The following is a 13,244-nucleotide window of genomic DNA, read 5'->3' as shown; positions in this document are numbered from 1 at the left end:
TTCAGGGACTATGACGGGCTTCCCTCTAGACAGCATGGGCTAGGAAGCATGTTCTGGAATGTGACATTTAAGCTGAGAACTGAATTGTACAAAAAACCTAGCCACGCCAATTACCCTAAGTGAATTAATGCAAAAATAGAAATCCAAATACCACATGTTCTCACTTATAAGTGGGAGTAAGCATTGGGTGCACAGGGACGTAAAGATGGGAAAACAGACACTGGGGATTCCAAAAGGCAGGAGGAAGGGAGAGGGTTGAAAACCTACCTATTGGGCACTGTGTTCACTATCTGGGTGATGGGATCAGTTGAAGCCCAAACCTCACCGTCATGCAATAAATCCTTGTAACAAACCACTCATGTAGCTCCTGAATCCAAAAGAAAAAAAACAAAAAACAATATTAACTTTTACCCCAAAACCACCTGGCCACAGAAACCAGCGGGCAGTGGTGGAGAAGAAACCCCAGGAGGGTTCTAGGTGAGGTGGCTGGACATGCAGAAGCCCTGCTGGGCAAGGAAGAGGTTTTGTGTTTAGGAAATGAAAGCCCAGGTAGCTGAGCTGTGGCGAGCCGGGGAGAATGAAGGGATGAGACAGCACAGACACAGGCTTCGCTTCTGGGGGTCCTGCTTGTGCCCTACCTCCTCAATGGTCCTCCTGGCCCCTCTCCACTAGGCAGGAAGCAATGGCATCTTTTTTTTTTTTTTTTGAGACGGAGTCTTGCTCTGTCGTCCAGGCTGGAGTGCAGTGGCACCATCCGCCATCTCGGCTCACTGCAAGCTCCACCTCCTGGGTTCACACCATTCTCCTGCCTCAGCCTCCCGAGTAGCTGGGATTACAGGTGCCCACCACCACGCCCGGCTAATTTTTTATATTTTTAGTAGAGACGGGATTTCACTATGTTGGCCAGGATGGTCTCGATCTCCTGACCTCGTGATCCGCCTGCCTCGGCCTCCCAAAGTGCTGGGATTACAGGCGTGAGCCACTGCGCCCGGCTGCAATGGCATCTTTTACCATGAAGTTGTCAGCACAGTGGGGAAATAGCAGGCAGTTCCAGGGGATTTTCTCAAGGCTTGGATTTGGCTAGGAAGTTAGGCAGTAGTGGGAACAGACTCAGAGGTTTTAGGAATGACCACCCTGTTTCCAGTATATAGGAAAATGACTTACTGAGATAGAAAACTCTGAAATTCTTTTTTTTTTTTTTTTAGATGGAGTTTCGCTCTTGTCACCCAGGCTGGAGTGCAATGGTATGATCTCAGCTCACTGCATCCTCCATCTGCTGGGTTCAAGCAATTCTCCTGCCCCAACCTCCCAAGTAGCTGGAATTACAGGTGCCTGCCACCATGCCCAGCTAATTTTTGTATTTTTAGTAGAGATGGGGTTTCGCCACGTTGGCCAGGCTAGTCTCGAACTCCTGGCCTCAGGTGATCCACCCGCCTCAGCCTCCCAAAGTGCTGGGAGTACAGGCATGAGCCACCGCGCCCGGCTGAAATTCTTTTTGTTTTATTTTTGTCAAACTTGGTGGCAGAGTGTGCAAAAGAACAGAGTGAGGTTTTGGAAATGTTGGATTTGTAGTATTTTTGTGATGTCTGGTTGAAGATGTGAGGCAGCCAATTACAATTGTGGATCTGCAGCCTGTGGGAGAGCCCTGGGTTATTGGTGTGAATTCAGGACTTGGTGGTGGGTTCCTTTCCTGTGGTTGCTGTAACAAAGGTCCACAGCACAGTGGCTGGAGCAACAGATGCTGTCTCCTTCATGTCTCCGGAGGCAGAAAGCCTGCGGGTGAGGTGTCATCAGGCCGGTGGCTTCTCCTAGGGCTGTGAGGGGACCTGCTCCAGGCCTCTATCCTCACTTCCGGCAGCCTTGGGCACTCCTGAGCTTGTAGGTGGCCAACTTCTCCCTGGGTCATTATGTCGTCTTCCTCTGTGTGGTTCTGCCTCTGCGTCCAAATGTCCCTGTTCTGTGAGGACCCTGGATTATGCCCCACCCGAATCACCTAAAGCTTAACTGCATCCTCTGCAGATACCTTTTTTCTAAATAAGGCCGCATGGATAGGTACTGCGGGCCAGGACTTCAACGTCTTTTGGGGGACACAATTCTACCTGTAGCAGATGGTGATGCAGCTGTGAGCCTGGGTGACATCACCTGGAGAGAGTTAGGGGTCAGAGCAGAAGAGGCCACGTGCCCAGCCTGGAAGAACTGTGTGAGTGCATAATAACAGTGGCCAAGGAGGGGAGAGAGGAGAGAGGTGAGGGGAGCGGGCAGCAGGGAAACACAGAGGCGGTGGCCCAGAGCTCGGAGGAGGAGAGGCTGTGAAGGAGGGTGAGGTATAGTCTCAAATGCTGCTAAAAGGTTAAGTATGTTGCAGTAATTTGAAGGCTAAAACATGCCATCGGATTTCATAGTCAGGCATCACCTGTGCCCTGTGCCCTGTGCCTGAACTGCTGTGGTGTAGATGAGCCTGGCTGAGGAAGCAGCCAGCCAGAGGGGAAGAGGGGAAGGAGTGGAGCCAGGCTCCGGGCCTGCTTAAGGGTTGGAAGAGGGTAGACCGGCTGCCAGAAGGCGCATGGGCTTGGGGAGGGAGAGGCTTTTAAAAACGGGAGGGATCTTAGAAGAAAGGGGATCCAGTGGGTTGGAAAAAGTAAAGGGGTCAGCACGGGAGGTCCGGGAGTTGAAAGAGCAGTGGTGAGGGCTGACTGAGCAAGCGATCTGCAATCTGCTGGGAGAGGCTCCAGCGCTGACCCCATAGATTCGCAGCGATTTCAGAAGACGAGACCGGGGTGTGGTTGTGGGAAGGATGGTCAGACATATTTTTCCTCTATTGCATTAATGTCTTATGTGAAGATGGAGTAACCTCTTGGCTACCTAATATATATATATATATATATATCTCACATCTTCTCACACATTTAATTGTAAAAATACTCCTACTTAATCCTAATCCAGCCACCTTCTGTGCAATTCCAAATGTGTTCACTTTCTCCCCAGTGGGTAACAATCCAAAATCACATACAGCTTCTCTACTGTGAAGTGACACAATTTAGCCCCTCTGAGTTCAGGTTTTCTAGGTAGTGTCAATTCCTCCATTAGCTTGGATTTGATCAGATTTGTGACTTCTCACCATTCTGCAGATTATGGCATAAATGATGAAAGTAGCTTTTCCTGCCTACCCGATAGAGTGAAATGGAATAAAAATCAAACCAAAAACGGAGAAAGAAGTGCCATACATTGATTACTGGTACAGATTATATAATAGCATATCTCGCTGAGCAAGCTTAGCAGGATGAATGATAGAAACAATGGGTCTCATGAGCATTCTCTTTGTTGTCTCACTTCTCTGGATGTAGAATAAATTGTTGGAACCACCTTCATAAAAGGCACAGAGAGGATTTCCTACTGGTGCTTGTGGTGGTGATGGCAGGCAGGTGTTTGAGGAGATGCTAGTGAATGGCTTTGATCTTGGCACTTCAATGTTGGGGTTTGGTTCAGGGTCTACCATACTGCTAGACGGTCACAGGTCTCTGTACCACAGGCTAGGGATTTTTTTTGATGGTACAACTTCCTTGAAACTGTAACTAGTTTCTTAACAATTGTATTTAGGATCTTGTATCCAATGCCAGAAATCTTGTCTTGTTCTCAGTTTGCTAAAGGAATAGCCATGGTCCTCACAACCTTTAGGCCTTTTGTTTGTTTGTTCTTTTTTAGCATTTTGTCAAGAGGATCTCTCTATGACTCTAACTCTTAGCCACACAGAGTTTGCCTCTGGAATAGTTAGGAGTCTTTCTTTAATCTTCCCTTGAATGTCACCCTTGTCCTTTCATTGCATTTCAGACCAGCGCATTTAGCAATAGAAAAAGGCACCTTCATTTTTTTTGTAAGATCCAGCGTGGTGGCGTGGGCCTGTAGTCCCAGCTACTCGGGAGACTGAGGTAGAGAGGATTGCTTGAGCCCAAAGGGTAAAGGCTGCAGTAAGCCATGACCATGCCACTGCACTCCAGAATGGACAACAGAGCTAGACCCTGTCTCAAAAAAAAATTATTGCCATAATATTTGTAACATTCTTTCATTACATTTTTAATCTCTACTGTAACTGTAGTTATGCTCATCTAATTCTGAACCATATTTGTATCTTTCTATTATTTTCTTTAAAAATATTGTTAGATGGTTTTCAAAAAAATGATTCATCTTTGTTGATCTACTTTAGGGTGTCTTTGTTTTCTGCTTTATTGCTTTCTGCTCTTATTCATATTAATTCTTAATTAAACTTTCTATGTATTTATCCTGTTATTCTTTTCTTAACTTCTTACATTTAATTAAGATGGATTCTCAGCTTATTAATCTTCAGCTCCTTATCTTTTATAATCTAATCATTTGAAGCTATAAAATGTCTCCTAAGTACAGATTGGGTTATATTTCACTTCTTAATATAGATCCTTTTCATAATTATGCACATCTAATTGCTTTCTAATATCCTTACTCATTTATTCTCTGATCGATGAGCTATTAAAAGGTGTATTTTTTCAAATGTCCAAATGTATGGAGTGATTTTAATTATCTTTTTAATACTAATTTCTACTGCAGGTGTGTTGTGGTAAGAGAACACATTCTGTGAGGAACCATTTTTTGAAATGTGTCAAGACTTACTTCATGGTCTAGGATGTAATCAATATTCACAAATGTTTCATTTGCTTTTGAAAAGAACATGGATTCTCTAGTTGTTATAATATGTGGCCAAATGTGTTGCTCAAATCTTTATTCTGACTGATTTTCTGCCTGCTTGATCTATCAGTTACCAAAAAATATCTAGGAAACAGTCCTTCCCCCCTTGCTGTGGATGCGTGCACCTCCCCTTGGGGTTCTCAGCCCATTCTTGGACCACTGAATGGAAAGCTGTCGGCCTCCAGGGATCAGTAGCTACATCTGATGGTTTCCGGCCTCCCTTCCTTGAGAGGCTTCCCTACCTGTTACACATAGAAAATGAAAACCTACCACCAAAAACAAAATAAACAAGAACCAGAAAGCAACTCTTTAGAAAGACTCCAGTGGCCCTAGTGTTGCCGCTACCCGACAGTCAGTGCGGATTAGCCGGCCTCTTGAGAGATGATAAGGAATGGAGATTTTCTGAGTAAAAGGCTCAGAATTCAGATCAGAGTCAGAATAACAAATGAGCTTTTCAAAAGGCAGCTGCCCAAACCAAACAAGGAATTTTTCACTTGTTTACAAAGTGTGGAGAGAAAAATGGGCCTCCCATTGGTCTTTCCACCAGACAGTCACACACACATCACCTCCTCATTATCACCATCATTAGCATAATTTATAAAAATTGAAAAGACTGGAAATAAAATTGATCCTGGAGAAATAGCAACCAACAGAATTCACTTTAAATGCAAAGGAGCAACAAAATTTATTGACTGAATTAAACACAACAGTTAAAATGACAGTGTTATAGTTTCATTTTCAGATGTTTGAATGGAACAAGAAAAGTGCTATTAGCCCAAGCTTCTTACATTCATTAAAAGAGTGACTATCAAAAACAGCAACATGCACAATGGTACATATGCACAAAATGGAATTATATCAACAAACATACAAAATACCCAAAATAAAATATTTACAGGTTTAAAAATATAAACATTGATTCCTCTATCCCATTAAACCATTGGAGTGGAGAAAGGAGAAAAGACCCTATTGCTATTTAGAATCCCTTTTTAAAACAAGTTTTTAAAACATAGAATTAGTTCTAGGAGACAATTTTTGATGTTTTTCAGGGGTTTAACATTCTATTATAAAAATAATATCTATAAACCTACTAACAATTTTCCTTCTGTGCACAAAAATAATACTGCCAAAAGCCCGTCCTCAAACACTTGCCTGACTTTCAGGAAAACTAATTATAGAAACGGAGTTTCTCGTTTGGGTTATCTTTGTTACTATTTTGAAATAACCAGCAACTCCCTATATTACACTGAGAAACTTTATATAAACAACGTGGGCAAAACCTGAAGCTCACAATGAGCCTGCTAGGTAGCTGGTGTCAAGTACAAATGATAGGAATTGACTTTGCCTACATCGAAAGCATTTTCCCTGATATTCCTGATACACCTACCACTATCAGATCCTCCATGTTCCATAAGCTTTATCCTGGAAGCAATGAAAATGTTAAAAACTACTTTGCTAGAGTTTCTCCTCCTTTATTTAGAAATAAATGTGTAGTGGGGACCAATGGTTGTAATGTAGATATTTGAGAAGATTCATTGATTCCTTCAGGCCACCTGGAGCCATTTCAAGGCAAGTGAACAAGCATTTTCTGCATGTCTACTCCATGCCCCTATGCTATTGAACCAGATATTTTTAGTATTTCTGCTTTAGTTTGTTAAATGATTCAGGTCTGAGAGTGTCTGAGAAGGTATAGTATGTCTCAAGTAACCAGAAACCTAAGCCATATCTTATTTAAAACATATCTTCTCACATAGAACAGAAAATTATTCTACTCGACTATTGAAGCATTTCCAAAATTACCCCATTTTACCAATACCTACCTGACATGGTTCTTGTGAACAGTAAAGATAACAGTGTGAGAAAAGCACACAGCATCCTCTCTGGCACCATAGTAAACATACCGGATATGTTAGTAGAAGTCAATATAAAATACTTATCTTCACGGTGACTGACTTATTGAAGGTCAATAGCTGTTAGTTGAATGAGTTAATGAACCAGAAAATGTAGGACAGGATTCAGTGGCTGTAGACGCAACACAGGACGGACAGCTATTAAAGGAGCCAAGTGCTTATTTCTGAAGTTCAGAATTGCATGGAGGCAAGGGACAACTCATACAGCTGTCATTTAAACAAACACAGATAACAAGTTGGCAAAGATGTGGAGAAACTGGAACCCTTGTGCACCATTGCTAAGTATGTAAACAGATGCAACCACTGTGGAAAGCAGCACAGAAGTTTCTCAAAAAATTAAAAATAATTCTATGTTAGAATTACCATATGAATGACTCAGTCATTCCACTTCTGGATATTTATTCAAAAAAACTGAAATCAGGATCTTAAAGAGATATTTTCACTCCCTTGTTCATTGTAGCATTACTCACAATAGCCAAGATGTGGAAATAATCTAAACGTCTGTCAGTATATGAAAGCGTTTTTAAAAATGCAGCATATACATATAAGGAAATATTATTCAGCCTGAAAAAAGAAGGAAATCCTGCCATAAGCAACAACATGGCTAAACTTGGGGGACGTTATGCTCAATGAAATAAGCCAGTCACAGAAGGACAAATACTGCGCGTTTCCACTTCTATAAGGGATCTAAAATAGCCAGACTCACAGAAGCAGAGAGTAGAATGATGGCTGCCAGGGGCTGATGGGGGAGGAAATGAGGAGCTGCTGTTCAACGGGCACAGAGTTTCAGTTACGCAGGATGCATAGGTTAGAGAGTTTTGCTGTATAACACTGTGGCTATAGTTAACAATACTGTATTGTGTACTTAAAAATTAAAGAACGTAGGGCAAGTGTGGTGGCTCATGCCTGTAATCCCAATGCTTTGTAGGTGGCGGTGGGCAGATCACTTGAGGTCAGGAGTCTGAGACAAGCCTGGCCAACATGGTGAAACCCTGTCTCTACTAAAAATACAAAAATTAGCCGATCTTGGTGGTGCACGCCTGTAGTTCCAGCTACTTGAGTGGCTGAGGCAGGAGAATCACTTGAACCCAGGAGGTGGAGGTTGCAGTGAGTCAGTACCACGCCACTGCACTCCAGCCTAGGTGACAGAGTGAGACTCCATCTCAAAAAAAAAATCAAAGAGGGTAGATCTCATATTCAATATTATTACCACAATTAAAACACACACACACACACACACACACACACACACACACACACACCCAGAACTCGCCTAGACTGGGCTTAAGGTAGGAAAAAAAAAAAAACAAATGAAACAAACACGCTTGGAATGGCTGAAATCGTATCAGGGAAGTAGTATCGCCATGACAACAGAAGAGATTTCTGTCTGTACTTCCCACATTAATCCTAAGAGAAGAGGATCCCTCCAAGGGAAGGCCAATGTTTGCCTACTCAGCGTAGCACAGTGGCAGGGTTCCCTGTATATGACTGTGAGCACCATCATCTCAGACATAAAACTAATTTTCAGCTGTGTGGACATGGGTTAGCTCTTTCTATTAGAAGTGAGCTGACAATGACACTAAACAGTACTTAGCTCTTCTATTACTGAAAATCACTGAAGAGTTTATATCCCTGTCCTAGAGAGTAGGGGAAAAGAGAGAGAGAGACAGACAGAGAAGGAAAGGGATAGAAACAAAAAGGATGAATTAAAGCTGTCATGCTGGAGAGATAATATTATCTACCCCATATGGCTGTTAAGAGGACTAAGTAATTATTTCTAAATCTCCTAGCAGCGCCTGATACGTAGTACGTATTCAACGAATGTTAACCATTGTTATATTTACTATTTTTTTTAGAGGCATTTGTGTGGCTTAATTCATAGTGCCTTTCTTCAACCTCACACCCCTCTGCTCCACCCCACAAATTATAAGCAACAAATGCAAATACCAAAAACAGGTGAAATGAATTTTGTTTCTGTTTTTAATGAATATTAAGAAAATCCAGTTACAGCACAGCTTAGGTGTGAGCTCCAAACTGAATGGGTTTTATTAAGTATTACATACAGTCTATGCCCCATAAATATGTGTTGCATTGAATTAAAGTAAATATCCATCATAAAAGATCCCCAATTTCAGTTCTGGAGGCCTCATGACTATTTTCATCTTTCCTTTTGCAGTTTGAGAGGGAACTACTTTCCATAATCATGAAACTATCATTCTGAATCACCTCTTAAAAACATCATCTGCAGTGACATAATAACATTCCTTAGAAGTGGCTATTGTTGCAACAATCTGTCTCCTTAAACCTTATCACAGTGCAAGGCTTTTGAGAAGCAATGCCTGACAGCCACCGGGAAATCTTCAGAGCAAGATGAGGTCTCACAATCAATGGCCGCCTGTGAGGAGCCACACTTACACGCTGCACTGACAATGTCACAGCTCGCTTCTGCCTGTGAACTACGCCCTCGCCTTTTGCTTCCCACACAGGCTCTATAAGACACTCGTCTACCATACTACCTCTTTGGTCCCAAACTGTTTCATAAATATTTTTGTGTGTAATGAATTGAAATTTTCTAAGACTGAGTTTACACAAATAAGACCTGTGTTGTTCATTTCTTTCACCAGCCAGGAAAGCTGTATAATGTCACCTTTTCATCAAGGATTCCATATTCCCCAAAGCATCCTTAAAATTATAGTTTCCATTTTCTCCCTGCATACACTCCATTTCTCATACTTAAATATGAGCTCCTGTCCTGGGCTTACCCTGCTAGGCACCAGGTGACCATATTCCTGAGCTGCTTCTGTGGTCTAAGAAGAAAGGCAATCTTCTAGTCCATTGAAGAGCCCCGATTCTCACCTCTAAACATATGAGTATCTTTTAGGAATATGGCTTCATAATCCATCCAGTTTTTTTTTTTTTTTTTTTTGAAATGGAGTCTTGCTGTGTTGCCCATGCTGGAGTGCAGTGGTACAATCTCGACTCACTGCAATCGCCTCCCAGCTTCAAGCAATTCTCCTGCCTCATCCTCCCAAGTAAGTGAGATTACAGGAGTGCACTACCATGCTGGGCTAAGTTTTTGTATTTTTAGTAGAGAAGGGGTTTCAGCATGTTGGTCAGGCTGGTCTCGAACTCCTGATCTCAAATGATCTGCCTGCCTCAGCCTCCCAAAGTGCTGGGATTACAGGCATGAACCAGCACCTAGCCATAATCCATCCAGATTTAGTAAACATGGTAAAAATGTAAGAACTAAAACAATTTTGAAATGTGAGCACAATAGCCAGGCTGCCAGAGAACAGAATTTATTTGCAATTAAATGCTGATGTCATCTTCCAGCATCTGTTAACTTCTCCCCTAGCGACTCAGAGAAAGCAGAGTTCTTCCAAATTAAGGACTCTCAGAAAAGTACTTACTTTGAGGAACTCTTAGCTCTTTTAAAATGGAAAGCAATGTGGTGAAGATAACCTATATGTCATGAAAAAGTAGCCATGTAAAAGGGAACGTAGATTCATTTTCAAATGCATATCAATTAATTCATTTGATTTATTCTCACAGACAGTGATAATAGGACAGCTAAAGCCAAGATGTGCACTTTAAGCTTTTGCTGCAAATCTGATAATGGGAAGAGTTTGTAGTTTAATGTGGAGGTCTTGGGTGGTTGGCATTTTGTTATCTGAGTGTCCTTTTGTGTCTTACTAGTAGCCTAATGTCACTGTAGACTCTCCCACAGCTTTCACAGTTACTGTGACTGAACATAATTTGGGAAGATAAATCATATGGAAAGTAACCTTTCAGCCCTGTGTGTATGGAGCAGTCTTGGAATTGATTTAATTGATGCACTCTGCTGACCATTCCCAGATCTTCTTGGGGCAAGGTCTGTTGCCCACAGCCAGCTCCAGGACACCCTGGAGCTTCCTTCCCAAGGGAAGGAACACCTTCACTGGGGTGGGAGGTGGGGAGCGGCCCCATCTTCCCTGAGTCCCGTCTGCACCTCCTGGATGGCCACGGAGCTAAGAAAACCTCTTGATTTTCCTAGAGAACTCCAGAGCCAGAGAACAAACGAATACACTGTGGTCCATCCAATGTAGATGAGAGAAATTTAACAAGAAGGAAACAGTTGCCACGTTAACTGTCAACACTGTCGTAAACGGTATCTGTTCAAAGTGTGCAGATAGGTGTTGGTACAAGAACCGGGATTTCACTGCTGACTCTTTATTGACTGATGACTGCAGAGCAAAATTGTGTATCTGCTTTTTAATTTCATCTTTCTAATAATTCATCTTTCTTTATGAAATTTACAAATTCGGGGTTCACAATACTTTGAAGATTTTTAAAAGCAGTGTTTTACCAAAGACAGAGACGTGCTGCCCTAGGGAGGAATCCAGGTCCCTGAAAGACCTTGAGGACAGACGAGAGCCCAGGAGTGCCCACCAGGAACTATGTAACAGACAAGAGTCAACTTCTATATCAAAAATACCATAGTAATAAGTACTATTGGCCGGCGCGGTGGCTCACACCTGTAATCTCAGCATTTTGGGAGGCTGAGGTGGGCGGATCACCTGAGGCCAGGAGTTGAAGACCAGCCTGGCCAACATGGTGAAACCCCATCTCTACTAAAAATACAAAAATTAGCTGGGCGTGGTGGTGAGCCCCTGTAATCCCAGCTACACCGGTGGCTGAGGCAAGAGAATTGCTTGAACCCAGGAGGTGGAGGTTGCAGTGAGGCGAGATTATGCCACTGCACTCCAGCCTGGGTGACAGAGCGAGACTCCATCTCAAAAATAAATAAATAAATAAATAAATAGTAAGTACTGTTTATGTGCATATACATATGTACAGCAAGCACACAAAATGATGCCATGGGGGAAATGGGAGTGTGGCTGAGAAGGGGCTTCCGCTCTACTGGTTTTTGGTTAATGGTTCTGTATTTGCCAATGTATATTGTGTTTTTTCTAATATGTTTTTGCATGTCTCTAATATTGTGTTAAATTTATAAGTTAAATACATATCTAAAAATATATTACTAAAAATCATTAATGTAATGAATGGATAATGGCTGATATATAATGTAAATATTTTTTCAAATATTTTGCATTAGTAAAAAAATGGACTGACTTTCTGTAGTCATATTAATATTCTGCTTCAATCCCAAATTGTTTGAATGCATTATATACAATTCAATCTGTATTAGTTCACTATTAATATAGCATGTAAAGTACTGAATACATGATGAAGATTCTAATCTTATTCTATTTTTTTTAATCCTAGGTTTTCTTAAAAGCTAGTTGTTATCTTTAAAGCTTCTACATGCTTCCAAAGAAAAATTACACATTACTTGATTTGTGGCACAGCAGTCTCAATTCAGTTTCCTCATGAAGACACACACAGTGCTGTCTTTCCTGTGTGCATCCCATTCATTATTTGAATTCTCAATCTTTTCACCATCTTCTCTTGTAAACCTGCTGTTATCTCACGGCTCAGTAATGAAATTGATACCGGTGTCAGAGAAGCTGTGCTTAGTTTAAGATTTCTGTAACTGAAACATCAAAATGGCTTAATTCAACACCTTCTCTGAGTGATCTGGCCTAGGCACTCTCCTCTCTACCTATGCATGTACATGTAAGCATCCATACAAAGAAACGCACACACATATCTGCATTTATAGACCAGTGTAGGGAAAATGCTACAGACAGAACCATCGAAAACCAGACAGATGGGATTTTGAATAAAAGTGCAAATGCTGTAGTTTGGAAGACTGAGCCAACAGCCACAGGGAACTGTCTACCCGTATACTCCTGGCCTGACATAGGAGAATTAACAGAAGAAGAAATGATAGTAATTTTCTCTGTTCACTCCCTACACTCAGGAAAAGAAAAATATTCCTCTCCCTCTCCCTCTCCCTCTCCCCTCTCCCCTCTCCGTCTCCCTCCTTCGGTCTCCCTCTCCCTCTCCCTCTCCCTCTCCCTCTCCCTCTCTCTCCTTCGGTCTCCCTCTCCCTCTCCCTCTCCCTCTCCCTCTCCCTCTCCATCCTTCAGTCTCCCTCTCCTTTTTTCGATCTCCCTCTGTTGCTGAAGCTGGAATGTACTGCAGTGATCTCGGCTCGCTGCAGCCTCCCTGCCTCGGGCTCCTGTGATTCTCCTGCCTCGGCCTGCCGAGTGCCTGGGATTGCACGCGTGTGCCACCACACCTGACTGGTTTTTGTGTTTTTGGTGGAGACACGGTTTCGCCCTGTTGACCGGTCTGGTCTCCAGCTCCTGGCCTCGAGTGATCTGCCCACCTCGGCCTCCCGAGGTGCTGGGATTGCAGACGGAGTCTCGCTCACTCAGTGCTCAGTGTTGCTCAGGCTGGAGTGCAGTGGTGTGATCTCGGCTCGCTACAATCTCCACCTCCCAACCACCTGCCTTGGCCTCCTAAAGTGCTAAGATTACATACAGCCTCTGCCCCGCTGCCACCCCATCTAGGAAGTGAGGAGCGTCTCTGCCTGGCTGCCCATCGTCTGGGATGTGAGGAGCACTTCTGCCCAGCCGCCCCGTCTGGGAAGTGAGGAGCGCCTCTACCCGGTCGCTCCGTCTGGGAGGTGAGGAGCACCTCTGCCCAGCCGCCCCATCTGGGAGGTGAGGA

Source organism: Pongo pygmaeus, chromosome 14, assembly GCF_028885625.2.
Source record: "Pongo pygmaeus isolate AG05252 chromosome 14, NHGRI_mPonPyg2-v2.0_pri, whole genome shotgun sequence".
Taxonomy (NCBI): domain Eukaryota; kingdom Metazoa; phylum Chordata; class Mammalia; order Primates; family Hominidae; genus Pongo; species Pongo pygmaeus.
The sequence above is the reverse complement of the archived record's forward strand: the minus strand, read 5'-3'. Positions refer to the sequence as shown.